The following is a 26,211-nucleotide window of genomic DNA, read 5'->3' as shown; positions in this document are numbered from 1 at the left end:
TACATTGTACACTATATATTTATAATCTCATGAGCTAGGCTACAGCTTGAGAACTGTACGTAGGAAGGCCTCCGCTTTCCTGGAAACTGGTTTTACCCAGATTCTGCTGATATGATAGTTACTTCAGAGACAACCCCTAGGAACTAGGACTACAAAAGGTAATTTGTAAATAAGGACAGTGGGGAATAGAATTAGAGTAATGGGAGATGTAAAAAGGGGTGGAAATAATGTTTAAACACTTTGGATAGATTGTGACGGCATGAGTACTAAGCCAATGAGGAAAAGGTGGGAGGTAAATTTGTATTGGCAATATAAGGGAAACATTGATGATTTAAGGTATGTCTACTATACATGTGTGTGCATGGTAGTACACCCTCTTTGCAAAGTAGTAAATAAAATTACCATTGTTTTCTCTTGGGAGTTCTGGATGGTGTCTATTTGTTTCAGAACTAGACAACAAATCCCCCATTCACTGCCAGCATGGAAGCTCCCTCGGTGACTTTGGGTTAGTCATTCTCTTTCAGATCAATCAAATTCTTAGGAAACTAAACTAGGAGGAACGACTGCTATGTAAATAGCTTTCTCCAAGGAGATAAATCTAACATATAATAAACATAAAATAAAATTCACTTCAATTTACACAAATTAAGCCGTTGCCCACATCCATATAAAACTCTGAAATATTAATGAAGGGCTAAACTTCAAATCCATTTTACAAGATCCTTGGTTTGATTCAGTCAGTGAAAAATCTGTCCAAATTCGGCCCAGTCAACTTCACAGTAGTTATCAACTATAAAGAGTATCAGACCCTCGGGGTATGGAGATCAGATCTGTTCTTATCCAAGCACCAATTAAACAGGTAGGCTATGATTATGATTAAACAATGGCTAATGCCTATTGTGTGAGATAGTTCCTACAACCATCAGCTATCATCACTTCTGGTTAGTAAATAACTAACCCAAATAAACATACAAGCTCTATTCATAGCCATTCAATGCATTTGGATCAAATTAGTATGTCAATGGCAGCAGGCTGGCACCTATTCTGGCATTAGCTGAGATGTAATTGCTTTATTGCTGCTCTCCTTTCCAAAGCGCAGAATGCCTAACTATTTTGACCTGTTTGTGGGACAAGAGCTAATGAACGTCTTTCCCTTCACTTCTCTCCCAGTTCCCCCTTCTCCCACAACTGGATTTTATTGAAGCCCATTCAGCCATTTATCCTATCAGAAGAACATGTACCCAGATAGATAATTTACTTTGTGCTTCTTTGAATACTGAGAACAGCTTCTGATTTGTTCCTTAAACCAATTTTGCTACTGGAAAATATTGCTATTTTAGTTAATATTCCTTTAATGTGCCCTTCACCATGCCTGAAATGGTATAGGTTTTCTGTCTGAGAAGGGTTGGAGCTCTCAAATCTTCTGTTATAATAGAGCGGCTCAGCTGACAGCATGAGAGCTCAGGTATGCCTTCCTCATTTCAATTACTGGCTTCAAAAAGCATTTACCAGCGTTGTTGTTCTCAGCTACATCAGGAAGGAACCTGATCTCTCTGAAGCAGACACTTGTTAGCTGTTTCCCAGCATGGCAATGAGTTTGTCCCACCCACTGAGAAAGTAAAAAAGGAGGTTTTTGTTGAGGGATTGTATTATTTGGCATGGTGTGAGGCTCCAGGCACAATAATATATCCCGCTATCATTAGTTGTCATGCTTCTGATATTCAGAAAAAAATTCTCGTTGTTTGGTCTTGAACCTTTGATATGGCTCGGTCCAACATTATTTACAGATGTTGTAGTTGTTGAAAAGGCAAGCAGGACTATTGACCCACTGGATATTTGCTGGAACCAGTAAAAATCGGGAATGGAGGTTGTCTTCATGGAGCATTCCAAAGAATAGTCGGTACCAAACTCCTCTATCACTGCCGATGCTGGCCTCTGGACAATGGTATACAAGTCTTCACCTATGAATCTCCAAAGAAATTGGAAATGGTCAGTACACTTAGAAAATATTTAGATTAACACAGACCATGCTAGAATGTGATGATAAATGTGACTTGCCATATTGAAAGTCTTTTAGCAGCCCTTCAAATTCCTTCAATGGTGGGGAGCCTAAAATTAGCACTCATTTTCCATTGCAGAGGTATTTTAGCAGCAACTCGACTCCAGAGGCTACAACCAACCAGCCCTCTTCCTACTTCAGTGTTTGAGAAATTAATTAGCATTTTCACATAGCGATAAATGGTCAGATTAATTGCTTATGGATTCTCCGTTTTACCTTTTTAAACTATTAATTTGTTTGCCATTCTGCATTTGTGGCTCATTCATTATATTACTAAAGTAATTTAAAAGCTTGCAGAGCTATAATGTTTATTACAGTTCGCAATAAAAACCCCTTTAATTCTGTCTGGTGGATTGAAGGCAACACAAAGAGACAAAAAAAATGGAATTTTGCCACTGCCTTCATGGGGAAATAAATTGCTTCTGTGACTCATTTTAACTGGGTTTTCTTGCATTAAAATCCACCACCTTTAATATTTTTGCAGACTTTTGTACAGTCATTGGATTAAAAAACAAACAAACCCTGCCTTTGTATCTTAAGATGTCTATGCAATGCAAAAGTCCATTTAGAATATTTTATACTATATGGACTGATGAAACAAAACTGAAAAATGTTGCTAATTGTCTTCAGGGTTTCCAGAAAAGAATAAGTACCTTTGAATCGCATAAAACCAACAAAAGCAATGAAGTCTCACAGGTTAGAGATAGACTTCAGATCTAAGGGGAGCACAGTTTTAGTCTATGCCGGTTGTGATACAAGCAATGATTTTTGTTAAATTTGTTTGGATAAAGGATAATTAAAGGGTGCACTAAGGATCATACACTAATGCCTGTCTGCTTTCTCTGGAGAGTTTGCTAGAAGCATTGGATGGATGCTTTTGGAATGGGATGCAGAACTATCTGAACCTTCTATTTGATCCCAAAGGATCCAGTGTCAAAGACGTTTTGTAAATTTTCCTGCTGCCACTGAAGCCCACTTGACTAAGGCAAAAGGGATGAGAGTGGATATTCCATTTTCAACCCGCTTCCACTTTTTTTGAATTTAAAATCTGATAATCCCAGCAACCCTGAAATGAGAAATCATTTGTTTTTCAGACTGCATTCAAGTTTTGGGTGGCTTAATCAGAGAGGACAGTTCTGACAAGATTCTTATCCCAAGACTTTTTCATATTGGTTATCTAATCTTCGGCTCCTGCCCATCAAATGCATTTCTCCACATCCTGGAATTGGGGAGTTAAACTCAAATATTTCTGCTGTGTCTGACAGTTTGAATAAATTGCAGTTTCGATGCTCTACCAATTAGTTCCTCATAACATTATTGATTTACTCTATACTCAAAAGTCTATATTTCTAAATGATTAAAGAAGAAGCAAGGAAGATGGGGAAGAGATAATTTACTTACATAAAATTGTTCCTGCCAAAGAAAGAAGAAAAGCAGTAGACCCCACGTGTGCCAAGAGCCGTCTTTCTGTCATGCTGCTGACAGTGAAAATCTCTCCCTTCTCCTTGATGGGGACACTTTTATAAACCCATGTCTCATCGCTGCATAGATATCTTACTCTCATAGTGACCCCTGGTGAAAATGTCAGAAATTACAGAAGAAGTTCCTTTTTTTCCCCAAAAAACAAAAAAAATGTTCTGTGGTTGATGTTGAGCAACTCAAGACTATAAACAGAAAGAAAGAACCTTTCACTCACAACCAGGATTGCCACTTCTTTCATCCCCTGTGCTTTCCATAATAGGCACACATACAACATTTAGTGTCAAGCACTTTTCTCAGAATCTGGAATTTGCTCAAGAAATTTATTTATTTATTTTTATTTTATTTGGTTTGTCAATTGCTTACAAGATAATAGGTATAAGTAAAAACATAGTTATGAAGACATGGACACATATAAGAAAAATAAAAGAAACAATAGGACAAGGACGGTAGGCACATTGGTGCACTTATGCATGCCCCCTACAGACCTCTTAGGAAAGGAGTGAGGTCAATAGTAGACAGTCTAAGGTTAAAGTTTTTGGGGTTTGGGGAAGAAACCACAGAGTCAGGTAGAGTATTCCAGACATTGACCACTTTGTTGCTGAAGTCGTATTTCCTGCAATCAAATTTGGTGCGATTAACCTTGAGTTTGTATCTATTGTGTGTTCTTGTATTGTTATGGTTGAAGCTGAAATATTCATTGATAGGTAGACATTGCAATGTATGATTTTATATACTAGGTTAGGTTAACAACTCTTAATGCCTTTTTGGCTATGTAGTTACAGTGGGCTCTAGCACTTAGATCGTTAGAGATGAGTACTCCAAGATCCTTGATAGAGTTTGGATAATCAACAAGGTCTTGACTATTCAGCCTGTATTTTATTTTCTGATTTTTTTTGCCAATATGTAAGACAGAGCATTTATATGTTGAGATTTGAAGCTGCCATTTGTTTGACCATTCTGATACATAGTTCAGGTCTTTTTGAAGGATAGCAGTATTGTCTGTGGTGTTGAATAGCTTTACATCATCAGCGAAGAGAACGCAGTTGCTCTTAATATGCTCACAGAGATCATTTATGTAGAGTATGAAGAGAGTTGGTCCTAAAACCCTGCCTTGGGGGACACCACAGTTGACAGGTACAGAATTTGATAGGACACTCCCAATTTTGACCATTTGTTGTCTGTTTGACAGGAATGCTTCTATTCATTTATGCAGGTGTCCAGAGATACCATAAGATTTTAGTTTTAGGAGTAGTTTGTCATGTACCACTGAATCATAGGCTTTACAGAAGTCTATGTAGATTGCGTCTATTGCTTTGCCCTGATCGAGTTGTGTAGTCCATAAGTTTTTACAGTGTAAGAGTTGCAGATTACAGGATAGGTTTTTTCTGAAACCAAATTGTTTATTAGAGAGTAGGTTGTTTGTCTCTAAGTGGAGGATAATGGATTGGTTAATAATTGATTCCATGACTTTACAGGTGACGCAGCATAAAGAGATTGGCCTGTAATTTTCAACTAGGCTGGGGTCTCCCTTTTTGAAGATGGGGATAACCGTGGCTTGTGACCATAGTTTTGGCAAGGAGCTGGTCCTGAAAGATTTTTCAAAGATTATGCTTATAGGTTCAGCTATGGCAATGGGTAGCTTTTTAAAGAAGTAGGCACATATTCCATCCGGTCCAATTGATAGAGATGGTTTTAGATTGCGTGGTGCTTTTTCAACATTGTCTTCTGTATTAGATCATTGTAGTTGTCTGTGGTTCGACTAGGAAATACTTTGTATTGCTGTTTACACATACTGAGCCAAAGAATGTGTTAAAGAGGTTGGCTTTAATGGTGTCATCATTGCAGTCTTTACCATTAGGCCCTTTCAGGGGTGGGACGGACCTTGAGTCTTTTAGTTGTTGTTTACAAAATTGTAGAAAGCACAGGTGGAATTGGTGCATAGAAGGTTTTCCTCTTGTTTGATGTGATAATTGGTGCATTCAGTCTTTATCTGGTGGCATAAATTTTTGTATCAGCTTTTGAAGTTGGCAACATGACCAGGTTTGTTTTTCCACCAAATCCTCTTTCAATCCTCTTTTTGGATTGAAGCTTCCTTATTGTTATGGGTAATCTGTTTTTTCTGGTTTTTGGAATTATTATTGGTACATATAGTTTGATGACTCTTTTGACTTCAAGTAAAAATATGTTGTAATGGTCTTCTACAGTATTGCATCCAGTGAATAGAAATTGCCAATCAAGGGATGAGAGATCTTCATCTATAAGATCGTAGTTGCCTTTTTTGAAGTTATAATTGGGGATCACATTGTTGTGTTGATTTTTGTGTGGACGTATGTTGAGACAAAAGTTAATCATGCTGTGGTCACTGTTGGAAAAGGGTTCTTTAATTTGTATTCTGGAAATTGAATTCAAACTATTGCAGAAGATGAGATCGAGGCAGTTGTTAAGTCTAGTATTGTTGGTTACTAGTTATAAATTATATTTAGAAAAGGAGAAGGCTGCTGTGGTATTTTTCATGGCTCTGGAGGAATGAAAGTATCTGCTGATATCCCTCATTTATCATAACTATGAAGGGTACAGGAATGCTCTGACCTCTTATTTATTTGTTTCCAAGTAGCTATGCTATGTTGCATCAGTGTGAAAGCACATCTCCTCATTTATTACATATGGCATATGTATGGCAAGCATCCAAGCAAGAAACAATGACAAAGTCAATCCATGTTGTTTTCCCTCTGACATTTAAGTATTACATATATACACAGTGTCAATCCCTTGCACACACGTGCATACATATGCTTTACATACTTTTAAGAGTAATTTGGAAGAAGTGCTTCAGATCTCAGAAGAGTGAGAGCCCAGCATCTCTCTGGTACTCATTAAAATAACTTTTGTTTTCATGCTTCCCTACGGACCTAAATAAAAGTTATTGCTGCTTTAAAGGTTTATTAACTTCAATGAATTGGCTTCAGTAATCTATATGTTTAGATAAATGAACCAGGTTAAAGCTCAGTAAATTGTAGATAGATTTTCAAGCTGTACAATTGCTCGTGCCAAGAGAAGAGAAGACAAGGCAAGAAGCATATCCAGAGCATGTGGCTGAACTTTTAGAATTCGAAATGATTAGAAGCAGAGGAATAGCTGTGAATTGGACTCAAAAAGGGAAAGCCTGGGAATGTCATAATTTGAAGGACATCAAGACCATGTCCAAAACATTGATTTTCAAAGCCAGAAGAATTGAACTTAAATTTTCACAGTGTAAGTTTCTTCAAGGTACCAGCTTCTTCAATGATTCCAGACCTTCCAGAAGAATGGAGGACTCCTCTGATGTTTCCCTCCTAGGTTTAGCTCTCTCATTCACAATTAATCTCAGCTACTTTTTGAGGACAGGACAACTGATACACCTTATATAAGGTGATATAGATCTTTAATGTTCACCCTAGTAGTAAATATTGCTGCTTTACAGCAGATGGCTGCAACCAATTGACCTTGGCTAATCATGGAAAATTAAGCAGGGTTGTGTCTGGTTAATTTGAATGGGAGGCTACCAAGAAATCCCAAGGCTATAGGTCAGAATGCCGCCTTTGGTCCGATCTAAGTATAGTATATAAAATCATACTTTGCAATGTCCTACCAGTCAATGAATACTTCAGCTTCAACCATAACAATACAAGAACACGCAATAGATACAAACTCAAGGTTAATTGCACCAAATTTGATTGCAGGAAATATGACTTCAGCAACAGAGTGGTCAATGTCTGGAATACTCTACCCGACTCTGTGGTTTTTTCCCCAAACCCCAAAAACTTTAACCTTAGACTGTCTACTATTGACCTCACCCCTTTCCTAAGAGGTCTATAGAGAGCGTGCATAAGCGCACCAACATGTCTACCGTCCCTGTCCTATTGTTTCTTTTATTTTTCTTATATGTATCCATGTATTCATAACTATGTTTTTACTTATACCTATTATCTTGTAAGCAATTGAGAAACCAAATAAAATAAATAAAAATAAATAAAATAAACAACTGTGGTACCTACAGCTAAAAACCCAAAAAGATGACAACCGTTGCTCTATTGCTACCCCACCAATGAAGATTTGTCTCTGCAATCCATACCTGGATTTGAGGAATGTCTGCTATTCTGTCTTTGCGGTTCCTTAATAAGGGCTTACTCTGTCTTCTCAACTCAGAGTAGCTGCCACTGGTGGTTTAGAGGAACTCACATCTGTAATCCATAAATTACAGGATGTTAATGTAGACCCTCATTAACTGGATATAATTTCATAAGTATTTTAAGACGGAAAAGCCAGTTAAGTCTAATGGTGAAGGCACCAGCCTAGAAATTGGGAGACTGTGAGTTGTAATCCTGCCTTAGGCATGAAAGCTGCTTCAGTGACCTTGGACCAGTCACTTTTTTTCAGCCCAGCTCACCTCACAGTAGGGAAAATAGGAGAAGAAAAGAGTGTTTGCTATCTTGAGTTATTTATAAAAATAATAACAGTGCAATACATCTAATAAAATAAATATTTTTCATGAAAATGGCCCATATACTTGTACCTGGAGAATTTCATCACACTCTTAAAAATCATAGACACTGAATGCATATATATTAAAGAAAGCCCAATCTTCACCTATGTGATTTTCCAACAGAGTTGGAAAAATGGTTTGAAAATACAGTTGGATTGTATGGAGGACAACAGTCCTCAGGGAAGCATAATCTACCACCATCACCTTTATCTCAGACACTGTGATGAAATTCATAGCATCCAAAACAACTTTCTATTAACAGAAGGAGGTAAGGGCATCCTTCAGAGCACGGCTTCTGGCATTTGGAATACCCCTCTGATACCTTTGTTCTGAGAACCATACTGAGATAGCCAGTGGGTTTCTGGATGCAATTCAAGGAGCTGAGTGTTGTTAACATAGAATAACAGAGTTGGAAGGTCTTCTAATCCAACCCCCTGCTCAAGAAGGAGACCCTATACCATTCCAGACAAGTAGCTTTCAGACTCTTCTTAAAAGCCTTCAGTGATGGAGAACCCACAACTTCTGAAGGCAAGTCGTTCCATTGGTTAAATGTTCTCATTGTTAGGAAAATTCTCCTTAGTTCTAGATTGCTTTTCTCCTTGATTAGTTTCCATCCATTGTTTCTTGTCTTGTGTTCTGGTGCTTTGGAGAATAGGTTGACCCCCTCTTCTCTGTGACAGCCCCTCAAATATTGGAACACTGCTATCATGTCTCTCCTGGTCCTTCTCTTCACTAGACTCCATGCCCAGTTCCTGCAAACGTTCTTCATAAGTTTTAGCCTCCAGCCCCCTGATCATCCTTGTTGCTCTTCTCTGCACTCTTTCCAGTGTCTCAACATCTTTTTTATATTGTGGTGACCAAAATTGGGTGCAGTATTCCAAGTGTGGTAAAGCAATATTAATTCTTCAGGTGATCTTGATGCAGCCTAGGATTGCATTGGCTTTTTGGGGCTGTTGATGTATGCTGTTGGCTCATATTTAAGTGATTGTCCACAAGTTCCCTCACAGAGTTCCTGGTATTGAAGAAGCCCTATTTATAGGATCACCTTTCTCCAATTATCCCTGCCTCTTTTGTAATATTTGACATGGTGAGCATGCTCCAGTTCCCTTTGGTTAACAATGCTATCTTCCTCAAATCCCAGAAGTGTGCCTTCTCTGTTGCTGTGTCTGCCCTGTAAAATACCATTCCTGCAGAGCTCAGGGTGGCCCCTCTCTGCTCTACTTTAGAAAAGCATTAAAAGCCTGGCTGAGGTGTTTTGTGACCTCACTGTGTGAAGATTGATGGAAGATGGCTGAAACTGGTTTGTTTTTCATATGTTTCTTCCACAGCTTTCTTTAACTGTTATATCTTTTCCATTTGGATTATTTGCTTTTATTGAGTTCTTGATGTAAACCCCTTTGAGTCCTTCCATAATGGTTGCCCTTTAAATGATGGATGAAAGATGATTGAATGTGTTTTTTTTATATGTTACATCCAAAGCATTCTTTAATTGTTATATCTTTTCCATTCTGATTAATTTTATTTTATGAAGTTCTGATATAAGCCACCTCCAGGGGTGGGATTCTCCTGGTTTGGACTGGTTCAGGTGAACCCCTAGCTCCAATGATCAGTGGGATCCAAACGGTTTGCTATGTGGGCCTACCTGCCCGCTTCTGCGCTGTACTCACCTATTTCCGCTTGGCTGATTCGTGTGGCAGAGTGGATTCCCGCGCCACAGCTGTGTTACTTCCCCTGAAGTAACATCAAAGGTAAATAAATTTTAAAACTGTGCAAGCTCACGCAAAGCACACGAGTGCACACAAAGCATGCGATTAGCAAACCAGTTTTGTTACACCAGCAGCATTCTGCCACTGGCCACCTCTAGTCTTTCCAAATTGGTTGAAAATTAAAATAAAGCAATAAATTAATATGAAATAAAACAATAAAATCTTTCCAGCCTCTCAATAGTAGCTCCACTCTGGGTCATGTGATCAGGAAGAAGCTGGGATTAAAAATGTAAAAAAATCAGTAATGCTCCCAGTTCCTGCCCGGGCTGTCCCTGGGTGAATCTAGATGATTTTCCCCTACACCAGATACGGTCCTGTTCTGTTTCTGGAAAACTAACTGCTGACAGGCAGTGTTCCATATTAGCAGGCTTGTAACCCTGCATTCCTATTGGTCCACAAAGACCGCTACGTGATTGGACAGTCAGGACAGCTGTGATTGGTTCGCTAGGAGTCTACCGCGATTGGATGAAACCAATCGCGGGAAACTCAAAGTGATGTCATTGGCTGCCTAGCCGCAGCTAGCTCTATAAGAAGAGCCGCTGCGAGCGATGTTTTTTTACTCAGAACTAGCCTGTTTAATAAAGAGCTGTTGTTCACTTAATCTGAGTCTCTCGTCTCTATGAGTCCGACCTGCCGGGCATAACAGGCAGAGAGATAGAGTCTCTAAATATTTTATATATTTTACTGCCACTGTTTATTTCCAATATTTTACTATGGTAGAGTTCTAAAGAATAAAAAAGCAGGGAGTTTGGGAAGCTGTTAAAATCTTTCTAATATAGTTTGGCCTAGAAACTTTGGAAAAGTTTGAGGACACTAGAAGCTGGAGTTTTAGGCTTTAAAAAAATATTAGTGTTTATTGTAATATAAAATTTGCATGGAAATATAGTTCAGCAGGGAATGGGGAAAGTAGTGCAAAATAGAAAAAAAAGGAATAGGGAGAAAAAGTGACTTCCAACTCTTTTGGGTGCAGTAGACTACAAAACACAGTCACAGCTTCAACTTTTTGCTTTATATCTCCAATGAGTGCAAGCAATTTCTTATAGCATCAAAGCAGAAGTAGAAGTTTTAAGATAATGGTCAAAATAAAAGTGATTAATTAAAATCAATAAAAGAGCCACTTAAAAGAAAGTGGGAAATGGCTTTCCCAACCCTATCCAAGCACCTGTGTTTGAATGGCAACTGAATATTTGAAAATCCTAGTGGAAAGTTGTTTTTGTTTGAGGAAATGCCACTTTATGAGGTTAAAAGGGGCTGGGAAGGAATGTATGCTCTCTTCTCCCATCTTTGGCTTTGCAACCAGCCGAGCAAAACAAGAAATGCCATGTTCAGTCCCGATATGCAGGAATCAGGAGATTAACCTCTCTTTTTTGGCATGGGATAAACATGATAATTGGCTAATCACTGCAGGTCAAACCAGTTGCAAAGACTCGTCAAAACTGGACAACCCTTTTTAATCCTACTGTTATCTCTAGCCGATCCAGTTTTTCCAAAAGACAGAGATGTAAATGGGACAAGCAAACATGCCAAGAGCAGTCCATCTGCTTTTTATGATCTGCAAACAAGAGATCTCAATTTCCAGGATTTGTTTAGACACTGAGAAGTTTTGCCTGTGATACCTAGATGACACAGATTGTCTGCCTTATGTACTTTTAAATACTTAGGTTGCCAGGAGAATCTCTGCAGATTTTCTCATTTCTTGAGCATACTCTGTCCCAACCGAATATCCTCTCTGCTAAGGTAATCAACTTTTTTACAATGAAAAGGAGGACACAAATAAATTGAAGAAAAAAAGCATAAAGCCACTTGCGTGCGGTGCACTCTTGCATGTGGCACACTCTCTCAAAACAATTCTCCTGTGTGGAGTGCATGCGTCTCACAATTGCCTTTCACCGCACTGTACTGAGCCTTGACGAATCATCATGTCAAATACAAATATGTCACATCACACACAACGGATTGGATCGGCATTGATCAAATATGGAGATTTACAGATTAGTCTTCAAATGTCAAAAAGGAAGACATGTAGGAGAACACTTTTCAAGAGAGGACAGAACTTACAAAAAGACGACTGTCCTCCCTAAAGGAGGACGGTTTGTCACCTTATCTCTGCACAAATTTTGGTCAGCCATGGCAAAATCAACAATGTGCTGAGTCATAAAGCACTGCAGGGATGACATGACAACTTAAATTAAGGTTCCATTTCTTGGGAGAAATCATCTAGACAGTTACTAGAAGGAAGCAGACAAAGTTTTTGTTTCCTTTTATTGTTTACTTACTTACTTAATTTATATATAGTTCCCCATCTGAACGGTGTGGTGGCCTAGATGTGGAGCTCTTACCTCACAATCAGGAGGCTGTGAGTTCAATACTAGTTAGTAGGAGATATTTCTCTCTTTGGATGTAAAAAGAAAATATCTGCTGAGAACTCAGCATAGGCATCAGGAAGGGCATCCAGCCAGTAAATGCTCAGCTCCATTCAGTTGCCTTAACTCCATCCTGATGCAAGGGATTACAGGGTCATTAAAAGAAAAAAATATATAGTTCTCTATCTCAACAACTCTGAGTGGCTATATAAATTCATTAACATAAATTATAGCAAGGTATATTTTGTTCAAAGTAGTTCCACTTCGTTTTCACCTCCAATGCCAGCCCAAAATAACCCACTAGCATTGTGTCCACTGAGCAACCTCAGTTCTCAAACTCCATTGTCTTCCTCTTGTTTCTTTTAATTTCTACCTTCCACCCCACCCCCCAAACTCCTGCACATATCTTGATTCCCCCAAGCAAGCTGATACTTCCTTCTCGTGGGTGTGGCACAATTTTGAATACATAAAATTGGCACTCTAGAAGTGAGTTTCTTATTAGCATGTAACATGATTTTAAAAGTTGCTGCCCCAATTGTTTACAACAATTTAAGTTTCACAGTACAGAATAATTAGCAACATGGAAGTAGGACTGTCAGTTTTTCCTTTAAGAGCATCTTAACATTTGAGTATTTCCAAAGAAAGCTTTTATTGCTTGATTAATCTTGCTACTCATGACATTTTAGGGAAGGATCTGATGATATAATCATCCACTTGTAATCCATTTTTTTTTTCTCAGTGCTTCTTTCATCATATTCCTTCTAGAGAAAATCCATGATTCCAGGAAATAAATATGGAATTGAGTGGATGGAATCATCAGTGCTGATGAAGTTACTTAGTTTGGGTAATGAAACATCTGCAGCAAAACAACCAATCAGAGAGCACCAAAGACCCCTCATTTCAACCCTCAGTTTAGTTTAGTTTACTTTACTTTATTGTCATTGCACCTCTTACAACAAAATTAAATACCATCTTCAGTGTACTGTGTACTGACTATGAAAATAAACACAAATACACATCCTTCGCATTCTACACATTGAATTGAAAACCCCTGATATTGCATTAATATTGCACTATACAGTAGAATTCAATAGAGTTACTGCCTTGTGATAGAAGTTACAAATATTCTCTATTGTTGTAAAGATGGAATTGTTTCTAGTATTTCAACAGTTAACTGAAAATTCCACCATCTGCACTACAATCTTCATTGCTTTTAAGTTGGTATTTGATTTTGTCTCAGTCTTAATTCCTGGCAAATGTCTGCACTGATCCCTGCAATTTCCTTGACAAGATTTCAGAAGTGGCACAAAAATGCCATAGCAAAACCTGTAATGAGAAATTCATACTACAAGGCAACATTTTACTGAAATCAAGCAGTTTCTCATAGAAAAATATGCAAAAATTTCTACACAAAAATGATGACAGGTACTGGAAGTATTAGATCAGTGCGGATCGATTCTCAAGGAGACGCGAGACCATTTGGTAAGGTTCAGCTCTTTATTTAGATTTAGTTTAGTGCATGTCCTGGGAGCCGTGGCAATCCCTTATAAAGGGTTTGCTTGCGGCTTGGCGGCCAATGACAGCGCTTTGAATCTCCCTCGATCGCCTCAGCCAATCACGGTAGATTCTTGCACGCCAATCACGGCTGCTCAGTTAGCCAATCTGGTTGCGGTCCGTGTGGACCAATCAGGTGTCAGGGTTTGGAGTATGCTAATATAGCACACCCCTCCCCTCTTGGTTTCGTCTGACGGAGCATGGTCACGTAGTCGCGCAGGTAGGCGGGGCTTCGTACCTGCCTAGTTGACCTGCACGGTTCAGTTCCAGTGTGGTCCTCGACCGGTTCGGACAAACTCCCTGTTGCTCTGGTTCCTTGGGATGGAACCGCCTGGAAGGGTGAGCTGGGCCTTCTTTGGTAGCTCCCTCCCGGTCTACTTGGGCTGGTTGAGCTGCCGCTTCTGTCGTTCCCGCCTGGTTTCTCTGGGCTGGTTGAACTGGCTTGGCTACTTCTTCCAGGTGAAGCTTCCCGGGGCTCGTGGTCAGTTGGTTCGACGTCTACCGGTAAGTAAGGTTGGTTTATTTGGGGTTGGTTTATTCTGGGTGGGGAGTGTTCTGTTTGCATTTTAGGATTTCCCTCTCCTCTTTGCTCATGGTTTGAGGTTTCTCCCCCCTTCTGATTTCTTGGTTGGGTGTTTGTGTGCTGTCAGCGGCTAGTCTTGATCTTAGCTGGTCAATGTGCCACTTCCAGCTTTGTCCGTCGGTGGTCTGCAGTCTGCAGGCTCTCCCACTGGGTGTGATCAATTGGTTCCAACACCCCTTGCGTGATGAGCTTATTTAGTTGCTCATCTATCTTGGGTTTGAGTGCGAATGGCACTCGCCGTGGTTTAATGCGGATTGGGGCGATGCTAGGGTCTAGATTAAATGAAATTGGGGACCCCCGGTACTTGCCTAGGCTGTTATCGAAAACCTCTTGGTCCCCCACGAGCGTCGCTTCCCAGTCTGCCTCATCGATGCGGTGGATGCCGACCACCTCGATGCCCAGAGGTGTGAACCACTGCAATCCCAGGAGGCTCGGGTGGTCTTGGTCGACGATGGTGAGCGGCAACACCTCCGTACGCCCCTTGAATGTGATTTTAAAATGTCCAACTCTGACTACAGGGATATGGTTTCCCTGGTAGTCCTTGAGGGTTAGCTTCTGGCTTTCCAGCTCGCGGTGGCGGATGGTAGGCACCAGGCACTTGATTGTGCGGCAGGAAACCATGGAGAGGTAGGACCCGGAATCCACCTCCATCTCACATGGCTGCTCCTCAATGCCCACCTCTACGTGTACTTTCCGGGCATCGATGGTTGAAGAATGGCCGATGATGACCGTTTGGTGGGTCTCCTCCCTCCGTCTCGCCTCGCTGAGTCACTTGCTCCGGCCGTCCTGGCTCCAGGGGCTCTCTGTGTGGCAGTTTCTGGCCTTAGGGGGGGTGCCGTCTTGCCGTCGGGGGCTGTCCTCTTGTCATTGTGGGCTGTAGTTCCGTTTGTTCTGGCACACCTTGGCAATGTGCCCCCGCTTTTTGCAATGCCGGCAGATGGCATCGAGAAAACGGCATTCCGAGCGGGGGTGATCACCTCCACAGCAGGAACACTGGAACCTCGACTTACGTCCTCTTGGTTCCCGCCGATCTCGCGCTGTCTGGAGTCGGTGGATCTCCTCCTTTTCATTCTCAGTATCCGAGAAGGAGTCGATGTCGCCATGGTGGGTGGTGATGGTCTCCCGCTGGCCAGTTTCTGCATGTTTCTCTGGTGCTGGGGTCATCTCAGTGGCCACTGGCCAGTCAGCTGTGTTCACTTGCTGCATCCAGGCCGCCGATTTTCAGGTCGCTTCGGCGGCAGCTGCCTCGGCGAGGGCATCGGCGAGGGAAATGTCACCCTTTGCCATGAGCCGGCTCTGTAGGATGGGGTCCCAGAGTCCTAGGATGATGCAGTCTCGCAAGGCCTCGTCGAGGTCAGTGAAGTCACATAGGCGCCCGAGGTCCCTCAGTGCCACCACAAAATCGCTGAGGCCCTCGTTCTCATGCTGGTCCTGATGGTAGATGTCGTTCCTCCGGATGAGGATGGGCATGGCAGGGGCATAATGGTTCCGTAGTTTGGGCTCAAGATAGTCCCAATCCATCTCTTTGACATCAGCTGGTTTGGCCAGGGCTTTGGCCATTTTGAACAATGTGGGCCCACAGTGTGTCAGGAATACGGCCCTTTTTTTCTGGCCGTTGGCATCCTTGAGATTGCTGCATTCTAGGAACATTTGGAATCTATCAGTGTAAGATTCCCAATCCTCAGCAGCAGGGTTGAAGGATGGGGTGGTGCGGTACTGCTGGCCATGCTGCCGGTTGTGCTGTGCTGCTTCACCACATGCTTGGTTGGTCTCTTGTCTCATGATCCCACCCTCGTCGCCAGTGTTAGATCGGTGCAGATCAGTTCTCAAGGAGACGCGAGACCATTTGGTAACGTTCAGCTCTTTATTTAGATTTAGTTTAGTGCATGTCCTGGGAGCCGCAGCAATCCCTTATAAAGGGTTTGCTTGCGGCTCGGTGGCCAATGACAACGCTTTGAATCTCCTGCGATCAGCTCAGCCAATCACGGTAGATTCTTGGTGCACCAATCACGGCTGCTCAGTTAGCCAATCCGGTCGCGGTCCGTGTGGACCAATCAGGTGTCAGGGTTTGGAGTATGCTAATATAGCACAGGAAGTATTTGGCTGAAGTTATTGTAGCCAAAATATGAGAAAATCAGTTATTGAATCTAAGAGATTTTGATTTGGCCGTTGGATTTGTTCTTCATTCATTCTTTTGGAATCACTGTATTTTACATGTCTCATTTTTGCTTCAGATTCAGCTGACAGAAAGATAGTTTGAAAGTGTCCTGCAGAATTCATGCTTACTTTAGTGATGGCAAGTCTTCCAGATACTCAGGCATCGAAGCATCCATAAACTATGTCACTCCATGCTTGACAGGTGAAAGACGATATTATTATGTAATATGGTGTTTGGTTTCCACCATACAAAATGACACCTATGTAACCTCCCTTGTTTCACATTTGATTTATTTGTGCATAGAACATTTTGTCAAGAGTCTGGAGAGTCATCCAGGTGTTATTTAGCAAATCTGAAAGGAGCATCAATGTCCTTCTTAGCAAATCATGGAATATGCCTTACTACTCTCTCCTTTTTCAGAGATCAATCTGAGTTTTTCTAATGGTGGAATCATGAATACTGATTTTAGCCAACCTAAGTGGGGCCTGTACTCAAGATCCAGTTTGGTGTAGTAGTTAAGGCATCAGGCTACAAACTAGAAGAGAACTACAGTCCTACTTTGGCCCCCAAACCACCTGAGTTACCTAGGGCCAGTCATACTTTCTCAGCCCTAGGAAGCTAGCAATGTCAAACAACTTTCAAAACTTTCAAAAAACCTTGCCAAGAAATCTGCAGGGACTTGTCCAGACAGTTGCCACTGATTTGAAGGCACACACACACACACACACACACACACACACACACACAGATGGCGGGGAGGGAAGAAATTTAAGCTATTGGGAAAGAAGCTTTAAGTTAGCCTAATTGAAATGAGCAATTTCCAGAATCAATGAATGACTCAAGGTGGGGCCTGCAGATCCCTGGATATTATTTTTTTATAACTGGGAGTTCCTACATGACTTTATGACTCTTAGACTGGTTTTGAGAAGACAAGGCTTTTCTCAATATCAAGACTACATCCTTGACTGTGTTTCATTGCACCCACAGAGTCTTAGTTTTGTAACTATTTCCAGACTAATAAGCTTCAATTACTTTTTTTAAAAACAAAGATCTTCAAAAAAATTTATTTCAAACAAGGACATGATGTAGTTCTAGAATCTGCATGGCAAAACTGTCTCTGTGATGAGAGGAGTCAAAATCTATGAAATTTATATGGGGCAAGGATCACTCAAATCTGTCCTGTTTAATGAATTGCTCATACATCTGGCCATGGTTATATCCACTGAATTGAACTGACTGAACTATTGTATATTTGGGGATCACCTTTGTGGAAAATGCAAAACTGATTCCATGCATAATGCATCAGAATATTAAATTTCAAAATTATATACATAACATATTTTTGTGCAAACAGTATCAGTTTCTTTCTGATGTAATAAACATAAGCAAACTAGCAAGGAAGGACAGCCAGGGTTTCAACAGATAAGATTTGGGTATCAGCAAAAGAGGAAATAGTAACCATTGGTGCTGATTGCTCATGGGACAATTTTCATTCTAGAGGGAATTGAAAGAGAGTGAAGAATTTGCAACATGGGAAAACCTTAATAATGAGATTTCTTTAAGGATCCATAGGTAGCAAAAAAGGAAAAGGGATAGAAAACTGAGGGACTTTTGCTTCTTTAAAGATGAATCTGCAGTGCACACATCTACTAGATTAATGTGTGTGGGTTTTTTTATTGTGTTCTGTGTGAATCTGGACAGTTAATTCAATAAACCACTGTTCCATTAGCCAGCCAAGCAAACACAATCTGAAGTTTTGAAAGATGCAGTAAACCTTATACATAGTTTTCTACCTCTGAGCTGTAAATGTCAGGTTTCTATTCCTTAGTAGATAAAACAGGCTTTACTTCTGCTGTACCTACAGTAACCCTGCAGTGTTTTCTAGTGCTGGAGATTTGAACAAATCTGCCAAGACTAGGCATTCAGGTCTGCACAGAGCCAGCAGCTGTTAAGGAACACACCCAGCTGGCCTATAGATCTTTCTGCAGAAGTGGCTGATTTTCTTCCTTCCCACTGATCCAGCAGACATTCAGACCTGGAGCAAAAGGCAGCAGTGTCTCTAATTCTATTTCTCTCTCACGCACACACACTCTCTGTATTTGCTTTGTAGGTGCAATACAACAAGCAGGCCCTATACGTGACATGGAGTGAAAATATGTATTTGGAGCATCAGCCTAACTGAGCAATAAAGCACAGTGCATTGGTAATATTTTCTAGAGAGGTTATGTCATCTGCAGCAGATACAACCAGGAATCCAGTGTTATCTTAAAGACAAACACAATTGCTTCTTCATGAGCTTTCGTGAATCACAGCTTGCAATATCAGATGCATGCAGTATTGTCTTGGGAAAGGAATATTACAACATAAGTGCTATTGCTCAGAGAGGTGGGGAAGGAAAGGAATTGAAGGGAGAACAGCAGGATAGAACTGCTTTAGGCAGTGGCCAAAAATGGAGCAGTGGTGCAGAAAAACTTGACTTTTATACGCTACCATTCAGCTGATTTTGGCTGCTGTCACACAAAGGCTGATGTAAAATTGCTTTGCCAAACAAAAGGCTTCCTGTTGTATGGTTAAACAATCTGGATCAGGTTAATGCGTGGTGGATAATTTATGGAACAGCGGTGTAAATTATGTAAGTGTGACATATAGTATGTTAATGTAAAATACATAAAACTTACACACACATTGGGTAAATTTAGATTTAACAGCCATTTGGCTTTACTGAACCCCTTTCCTCCAATTAGCTTGTAAAACTAAGATTTTATTGACCTTGACAAAGTGGGTTTTGTTGCTGATTGTATAATGGAGTTAAGAAGCTTCAGCAAATGATAGCATGAGTCTGGCCTTGTCTGGCCTTGGAAATGACACAGGAACAATCCAGTTCAGTACTTGGAAGAGAAATCACCATGAAATATCAGGTGGGAATATGAAGTGGGAAATGGAAAAAAATCCAAAAGCGGGAAATGGCAACCCACTTTTGTGTTGTTGCCAAGAAAACCTGAAATATAACAAGAACTGAGTTTAACTTGAATGAAACTTGACCATTATGGCTATGAATGATTAAATGAATATTGGCTTTTAAATAGATGCACATAGTTTGGGATGATGTATTTTCTAGCTCCAAGCTTTCAAAGATCAAGTAAGTGCACTACTGAGTGCATATTTATTGTCCTTGTTATTTTAGCCTATTTCTGCTGAAACATAGCTGAAACTAGTAAAAATGCTTATATTGCCTGTCTGTCTGTCTGTCTATCTAATCTTCTACCTATCATCTTTTTATCTCTCCTTCTCTCAAATATTTCAATAAACATAACAGCAAAAGTTGCATTTTTCATCTGTTTGCGTGAAGAAAATTTGAATTTATATATTGTATATTTAAGCATACAGTTGATACAATAACACAGCATGCACCAGTGATCCCTTTCTTAATATATTAAGATTCAATATAGTCTAAAGTAAATTGGGACAATATTATCTACTGTATGTAAATGATTAAAATCTTAGCTTTCTGGCAAGAAGTTTAAAAAGCTTTCTTTTATACACTTGGATTTCAGGCTACCATTAACTGCAAAGGAGCATACCACTAAAAAAAATCTTAGCAAGCTAAAACACTTAGAATGCAGTTTTTGAATAAAAAAAAGAAACTTTAAAAAACCTAAGCCAAATAATAATGAACAATAATCACATTATGGTATAAATCATTGTATAAAAATAGCAAAGCAGAGCATAACATTTTTTAAACAGAAATTAGCAGTTGGGGGAAAATTCAGGAAAGGGGAAAAAAAATGAGGGTACTAAAACTTCTTGTCCTGTAAAGATTTCTTTTTTCCTTTTTGTTTCCCTTTTTTATTTTTTTTCCTTTTTTAAAATCATGTTTCCACTTTAACCTTTGCCCTAATATAAAGTTTATTCCTCTGTATGTATATGCATTCCTTTCTTTTTTCTTTTTGGTTTTCATTTTGTTTTGTTTCTACGTTCCATTTGAAAGTGCTTTATCTCTTTCCTGAATTTTTAAGAAATGGGATAGGAAGAGTACTGACTTTTGAACTTTGGTGTTGAAAAAGACCCCTGAGAATATTGTGGACCACAAGAAAACACACAGATGCATCACTGAGCAAATCAACCCAGAGTTCTCACTTGAGGCACAAAGGACCAGGCTCAAATTAACCTACTTTGGGCACATTATACAAAGACCCAACTCTGTGAAAAAGGCTCTAATGTTGGGAAAGGTAGAAGGAAAGAGAAGAAGATGGCCAGCAGTAGGATGGATGGATTCAGTTACTGAGGTGATGACTGCACCATTGGGAGACTTGAAATAACAAGGTAGGGATGGATTGCCTTGGAAAAAAAATCTATGTGGTCGCTAGAAGTCAAAAACAACTTGTTGGTACATAATCAATTAATAATAAATCACCCCTATGCTGGATACACTCTTGCTGGAATAGGAATAGGATAGGAAAGAGGGATGCTGCTGCAGTGCTCTGGGATAATATTTGAAGATGTGAAGTCACCTAGGGGAACCTGACATTGAAGAAAAGCAGATTACTATGGACATGAACAACATTCAGTGGCTTAATAATTTCTCTCCCTAGTCCCCAGAAGAATGATAGCTCTGCTGAGGGTTGGAGGGCTCCCTAATTTAGAATGTTCTCTCCAATGCAACCAGGGATTATTCTTTGAAGATTATAAGGATTGGGGCTCTTTTCCTACTTTTTAAAAAAATAATATGTGTAGACCAAACATGGTTCTCTTTTGGTTTGTAATTCTTCATTCTTTGAACATGCCCAAGCTGTCTCTAGTGTTTTTAATCCACACTGAAAGGCAGGATATCTCGCAATGTAACTATATTTGAAAATTAACTTGAAGCTGCTTTGTCATGTATATAGAATGTGTTTTTAACACAGATTGGCTACCTCTTCTTGTTCAGCCCTTCTTCTAAGCCTTTCATGTGAGCCTGCCACACTTAAAAATCAGAACATGGGTCTCTTCCTTACAGAGGCGATAAGATTCAAAGGAATGTTCCACTTAAACACACCCAAGAGAGAGAGAGAAAGAAGGGGTGGTAGTAGTTTGTAACTTTTAGCATAACAGCCTTGCTTTTTTTTCTTTCAAGACTGACCGGGTCCAATTTCTTAGCATCAATTTTTCAGCATTATATCTAGTAGGCTTAGTATACTTAGCATGCTGGTTTACTTATTGAAGAGATCATAATTACGTGTGTTCATGCTCTAGATTCAACCATAAATCGATAAATTACATTTGGGTTGAATATGATGTGGAAATCCTACACCAAAGATCTTCAATTCATAATGCTTTCGATACAGTGAATATATAGCAAGAGTTACCAAATCTGGGTTGCAGTTCCTACATCAGAACAAATAATTTTGTGTTTCATTTTCCTGCCCATGTAGTAGTGATGGGGTATACAGTATTTATCTATTTTAGAAAATTTATATTGTATAGCTATTGATCTTACATACCAAATGGCTCATAACAAAAGCACATAAAAACAATGATAAATATCCAAAGCCAAACGGTGTCTGAAACCAGCAAATAACCAGCAAATAACCCATACATCTTTTTGTTATCATATTGAAGTATTTTCATTATGCTCTTTTTCATTGTTTATTTTATTGCTCTATTATTTTACTTCTGTTTTCACTCTTTTCATTTCTTCCTTTTTATTGTAGTAAGCTCCCTAGTGTAGCCCCTATGAGCTAGGTGGCAAATAAATTTAACAAACTAAATAATAGAGAGCTATAACACTCCAAAATAGCAATAACAACATCCATTGGATTCCAGCTTTACCTGATCTCAATGCTTGAAGAAGAACCACTTAGATAACCCAGATATGATGGCCTTATTTCCACCTTGCTGCCTTCCCTAAGCCTTCCCTAAGCCCTAATCTTCCCTAAACCCTAATCTTAACATTAAGCTTTAATTTTTGGGAATTCGGGGGGTTTAGTATTGGATTGGGAAAGGCTGATCTAATTTATACAGCAATATATTTATAAAGCAATCTCAAAGTAAAATTGGAGTACCTCATTCTTTGGAAAAGAACTCTAAATATAGATGAGCCTTCATGGCAGTAAGAATCTAAAAAAAACAGTGGAGATATTTCACCGTGGTCAGGACAGGAACATCAATGTTTAATCTCTTTTGTATTTTTTTTTTCAGATAGGGAAGTGAAATGTGGGATTTTGGTGCAAAACAGAAGAAGTGGCTGGCAAGCAGGCAAGTACTGTTTGGCTACACAGTTATTAGTAGAAAGAATGGATGCTGATTGTGCGTACCCTGTCAGTGCTGTACTCACAAACATCTAAACATGTCTATGCCTGTAGAAACCAAAGAGCATTTTTAAAGCCGAATCAGAATTTGGAGATGGAAAACTCGTTGTCTGGAACTTTCTCGGGTCTAAATGTTAAGTGTGTTTAGTTAATCTGGTCTCAGTCTGACACAGCAGGCATTTTAATGCTTTTGGAAGAAGCCTGCTGTGCTGGTGAGAAGGCTTGTCACACTTTTTCTGATATAAAAATATTCATTAAAGCTGCCAACTAATGGGAAAATAACAAGCAGGAATGTTGTTTTTTTTAATCAGTTGGATCAAAGGATAGTAGGTAATGCTACATATCTTCACAGTAGTGTGACTGATGTCAACACTTTTAAAGGCCCAGTCACAGAGAAACTGTTAGAGAGCCCCTACTTTTGAGGAAGTTGTTAAGTTTTGGAGCAGGTGTCAGCCTATTTTCTGTGAGTGGAGTAGCAAGGTGTACTTGTGGGAGATATGGCTTTCTTTCTGAGAGATCTTTCAATGTTGATTCGTGGATGGTTATCTCCATCCCAGTGCTGTATCCTCTGCTTATGGTGAAATTAGGCAAGCAAATAATCTCCTGTCCATGCTTGGAAAAGCATCCTGTGATAAATATGTGGGAAGATGGCAGGTTGTTGTTAAAAATGCAGGTCTGAGTATTAATACCTAGCTTTTTACTGGAGTTAAGATACCGGTTAAGACAATGGAAATGGTTAAAGCGATGGGTGTTGCTGTGGTATGTATTGTAGGGTATCACTTTAGGATATATTCAAAAATACCTGAAATCTCATACAAAATGATTAGAGCAGTCAATTTAGTGGTCTAATAGGTATACATTCAGATCTCGGGAAGAGCAATTTTATACTAGAAATACAGGTACATTACATGCCAAAGCTCCAAGCTCTTTTCTCCAGAGGCCAAATGTCTTCAAGTCAAAAGGAATGCAAGAAGGATAGGGGGGGAAAGGTTCAGCCAGAGATCTTGGGAAATGTGTACTGAGAATTGAATGCTGGTAAAACAATAATTCCAATTATTTGGGGAATGGTCAGATCTTCAGTTGTATCAGCGATCTTGACTATTTTGATTACACCTTACAGACACCTCTGTTTGTGGTGCATTTATACACCAGACCTGGCAATTACTGAAAACCTGAGCTAAAAGGGTATATTGCTATATTCTTTGTTCTACTTTGTTTGAAGAGTGATTGTAAACTTCTCTTTCTCTCTTTCTTTTAAATATGGGTAATGCAATAAAAGGACTAAAGGGGTTTTATCTCCACTAAATTGACATAAGAGATTTTAAAATTTCTTTTTGTTTGGCATTTGAGGTCCATGACTACTACAGCAGTGTCATAAAATTAGTGAAGTGCAGAGAAGCTTTTAAATTCTGTTCCTCTGCTAAGCAAATAACAGGAACTCTGTCCTTGATTTAACTTTTAGGCATTTTTATTTCTGCTATAAATTATCTTGAGGAACTGCAGGGAACAAAAGGTAGATTAAAAACAGATAAAGCAAAACACACTTTGGATATACATACTGTACTTACACACACACACACACACACACACACACACACACACACACACATTTATTCATCTTTTGGAGTTTCTAGGTACATACCAGATATTTTAAAGAGATTTGGAAATAAAGATTTAAACACTTGGATCAGGACATCCCTTGGATTTTGGAAAGTGAGGAAATAATTTAGCAATGAAACTATAGTTGAGACCTTACTTTTGTTGAATATCAATATGGTTTAAAGAACTGATAGGTCTATCTTTAACAGACATATATTGTATATCTGTCAGGAACAAAAATTCTATTCCAGAATCTTTAGGGGAAATTGCACAGCATAATAGTCTTTTTTTTTAAAAAAAAGCTATTAGGATTTCCTTAAAATTTGAAGACCTTTAGATCTCTAAGCCCTGATTTTTGGCTTTTGACCTGTCTACACACACACACAAGCACATACACACACACACACACACACACACACACATACAGAGAGAGAGAGAGAGAGAGAGAGAGAGAGAGAGCATTGCAATAATGCTGACTCAAATGGAGTCTTTTCCTGTGCTAAAAGCAACATTTTCTTCTTTGACATGATAATGATCTCCTATTTTCTGTTACAGCAACCAGGCTGTTTCACCTTACCTTGGACTTATGCAAGCTGTCATCCGGATGCAACAATATTTTGCCATGAAGATCCCTGCTCCAAAGTCACTTCTCTGTATCTCCCTGGCTGATGGCAAATTAAAAGTTTGTAAACAAGTTCATATTCAGGCACAGCACACTGGTACCTCTTGAGTTAAATTGGTCTTTGTGATAGGAAGAAAAAAAATCTGTTTAAAGACATTGTTGCAAATGATGCTTAAACCAGCTTTTGTAAACTTATTTTCCATACATTCACATGTACAGAAGATTAAATGTACAAGTGTATGGTGCTAGACTGGTACAAGGAAGACCAAGTGTAAGTGTACCCTCAACCATGGAAAGTCCCCAGGTGATTTGGGACACTCTCTTTCGGCCCAGGCTATCTTGCAGATCTGTTGGTTGTAGAGAAAATTTAGAAGAGCAGCATTAAGTAAGCCGTCTTGATTCCCAAACCCGAACTCATTCCACTTTCTGTCCTCAACATAATTGGACTGGATGATGGTCTCTCATTGATTAGACTTAACAATTTGCTTGGGGGGAAAACATCACATCCTAATCTTCTCATCAAGATGTGAGACTGAGACTGAGATGGATGATATTTTAATTTGATAAACAAACAAAATGTACTGAAATGAGTGAATAAATGTTTTTGTTTTTTGCTGCATGAAACTGTAGCCCTCCAAGTGAATTCTAATCTAAAACTGTTCTTATAACTAATTGTCAAGATGACCTAAGAATGATAAAATAAGAGATCCCAGGTACTTTAATGATATTTTAAGGCATCTTAAATTAATGTGCATTGTCCCAATTTACACGACGTGCATTTCCTCTTTTCAATATCATTTTTAAAACTTATTTATTTGATTTCTTTAATCGTCTCAATAAGTGATTCTGAGCAGTGTACATCATAAAGCATAAAAACAAACTGAAACAATTTGTTTCAAATCATGTTCAGTATTAATATCAATAAAGCAGGTTCAAGGACTGCAAGAAGCCAAGTATTTTTCTTTGCTGGTCTCAGTCAGATGATAGCCTACACCAAACTTGTAACTGGCCTAAGATGAAATTTGTAATGTTTCTCACTCACCCTTCTCTTATTAGCCAATCATTCTGTTCAACCTTATTTTGTTTTACAGGCTTTTCTCATAAATGAATAAGTTCATTATAACTTCATGTCAAGTTCATCAGGGTGTTTTCAGTATAACTTCATTTTGTGATAAGAAAAGCTGAATTCTGTTTTTTTATTTCCCGAGGGACTGGG

General features: G+C 39.4%; 2 long non-coding RNA genes across 2 annotated transcripts; one reads left to right on the top strand and one right to left on the bottom strand.

Annotated features, from left to right (window-relative positions):
* On the bottom strand, nucleotides 1-3,569 carry LOC148127221 (uncharacterized). The gene is made up of 2 exons (XR_015742096.1): nucleotides 3,461-3,569; nucleotides 1-1,961 (listed from the first exon to the last, which is right to left on the bottom strand). It is a non-coding gene; the product is annotated as an uncharacterized LOC148127221 (long non-coding RNA).
* Nucleotides 1,855-25,919, top strand: LOC148127220 (uncharacterized). Its single transcript, XR_015742097.1, has 3 exons — nucleotides 1,855-1,989; nucleotides 22,665-22,721; nucleotides 24,929-25,919. It is a non-coding gene; the product is annotated as an uncharacterized LOC148127220 (long non-coding RNA).
* Nucleotides 25,920-26,211: the final 292 nt, after the last annotated feature.

The sequence above is a fragment of the Pseudonaja textilis genome, chromosome 2 (genome assembly GCF_049901715.1).
Source record: "Pseudonaja textilis isolate UNSWEBS1 chromosome 2, rPseTex1.2, whole genome shotgun sequence".
NCBI lineage: Eukaryota > Metazoa > Chordata > Lepidosauria > Squamata > Elapidae > Pseudonaja > Pseudonaja textilis.
This window is presented reverse-complemented; position numbering and strand designations above follow the sequence as displayed.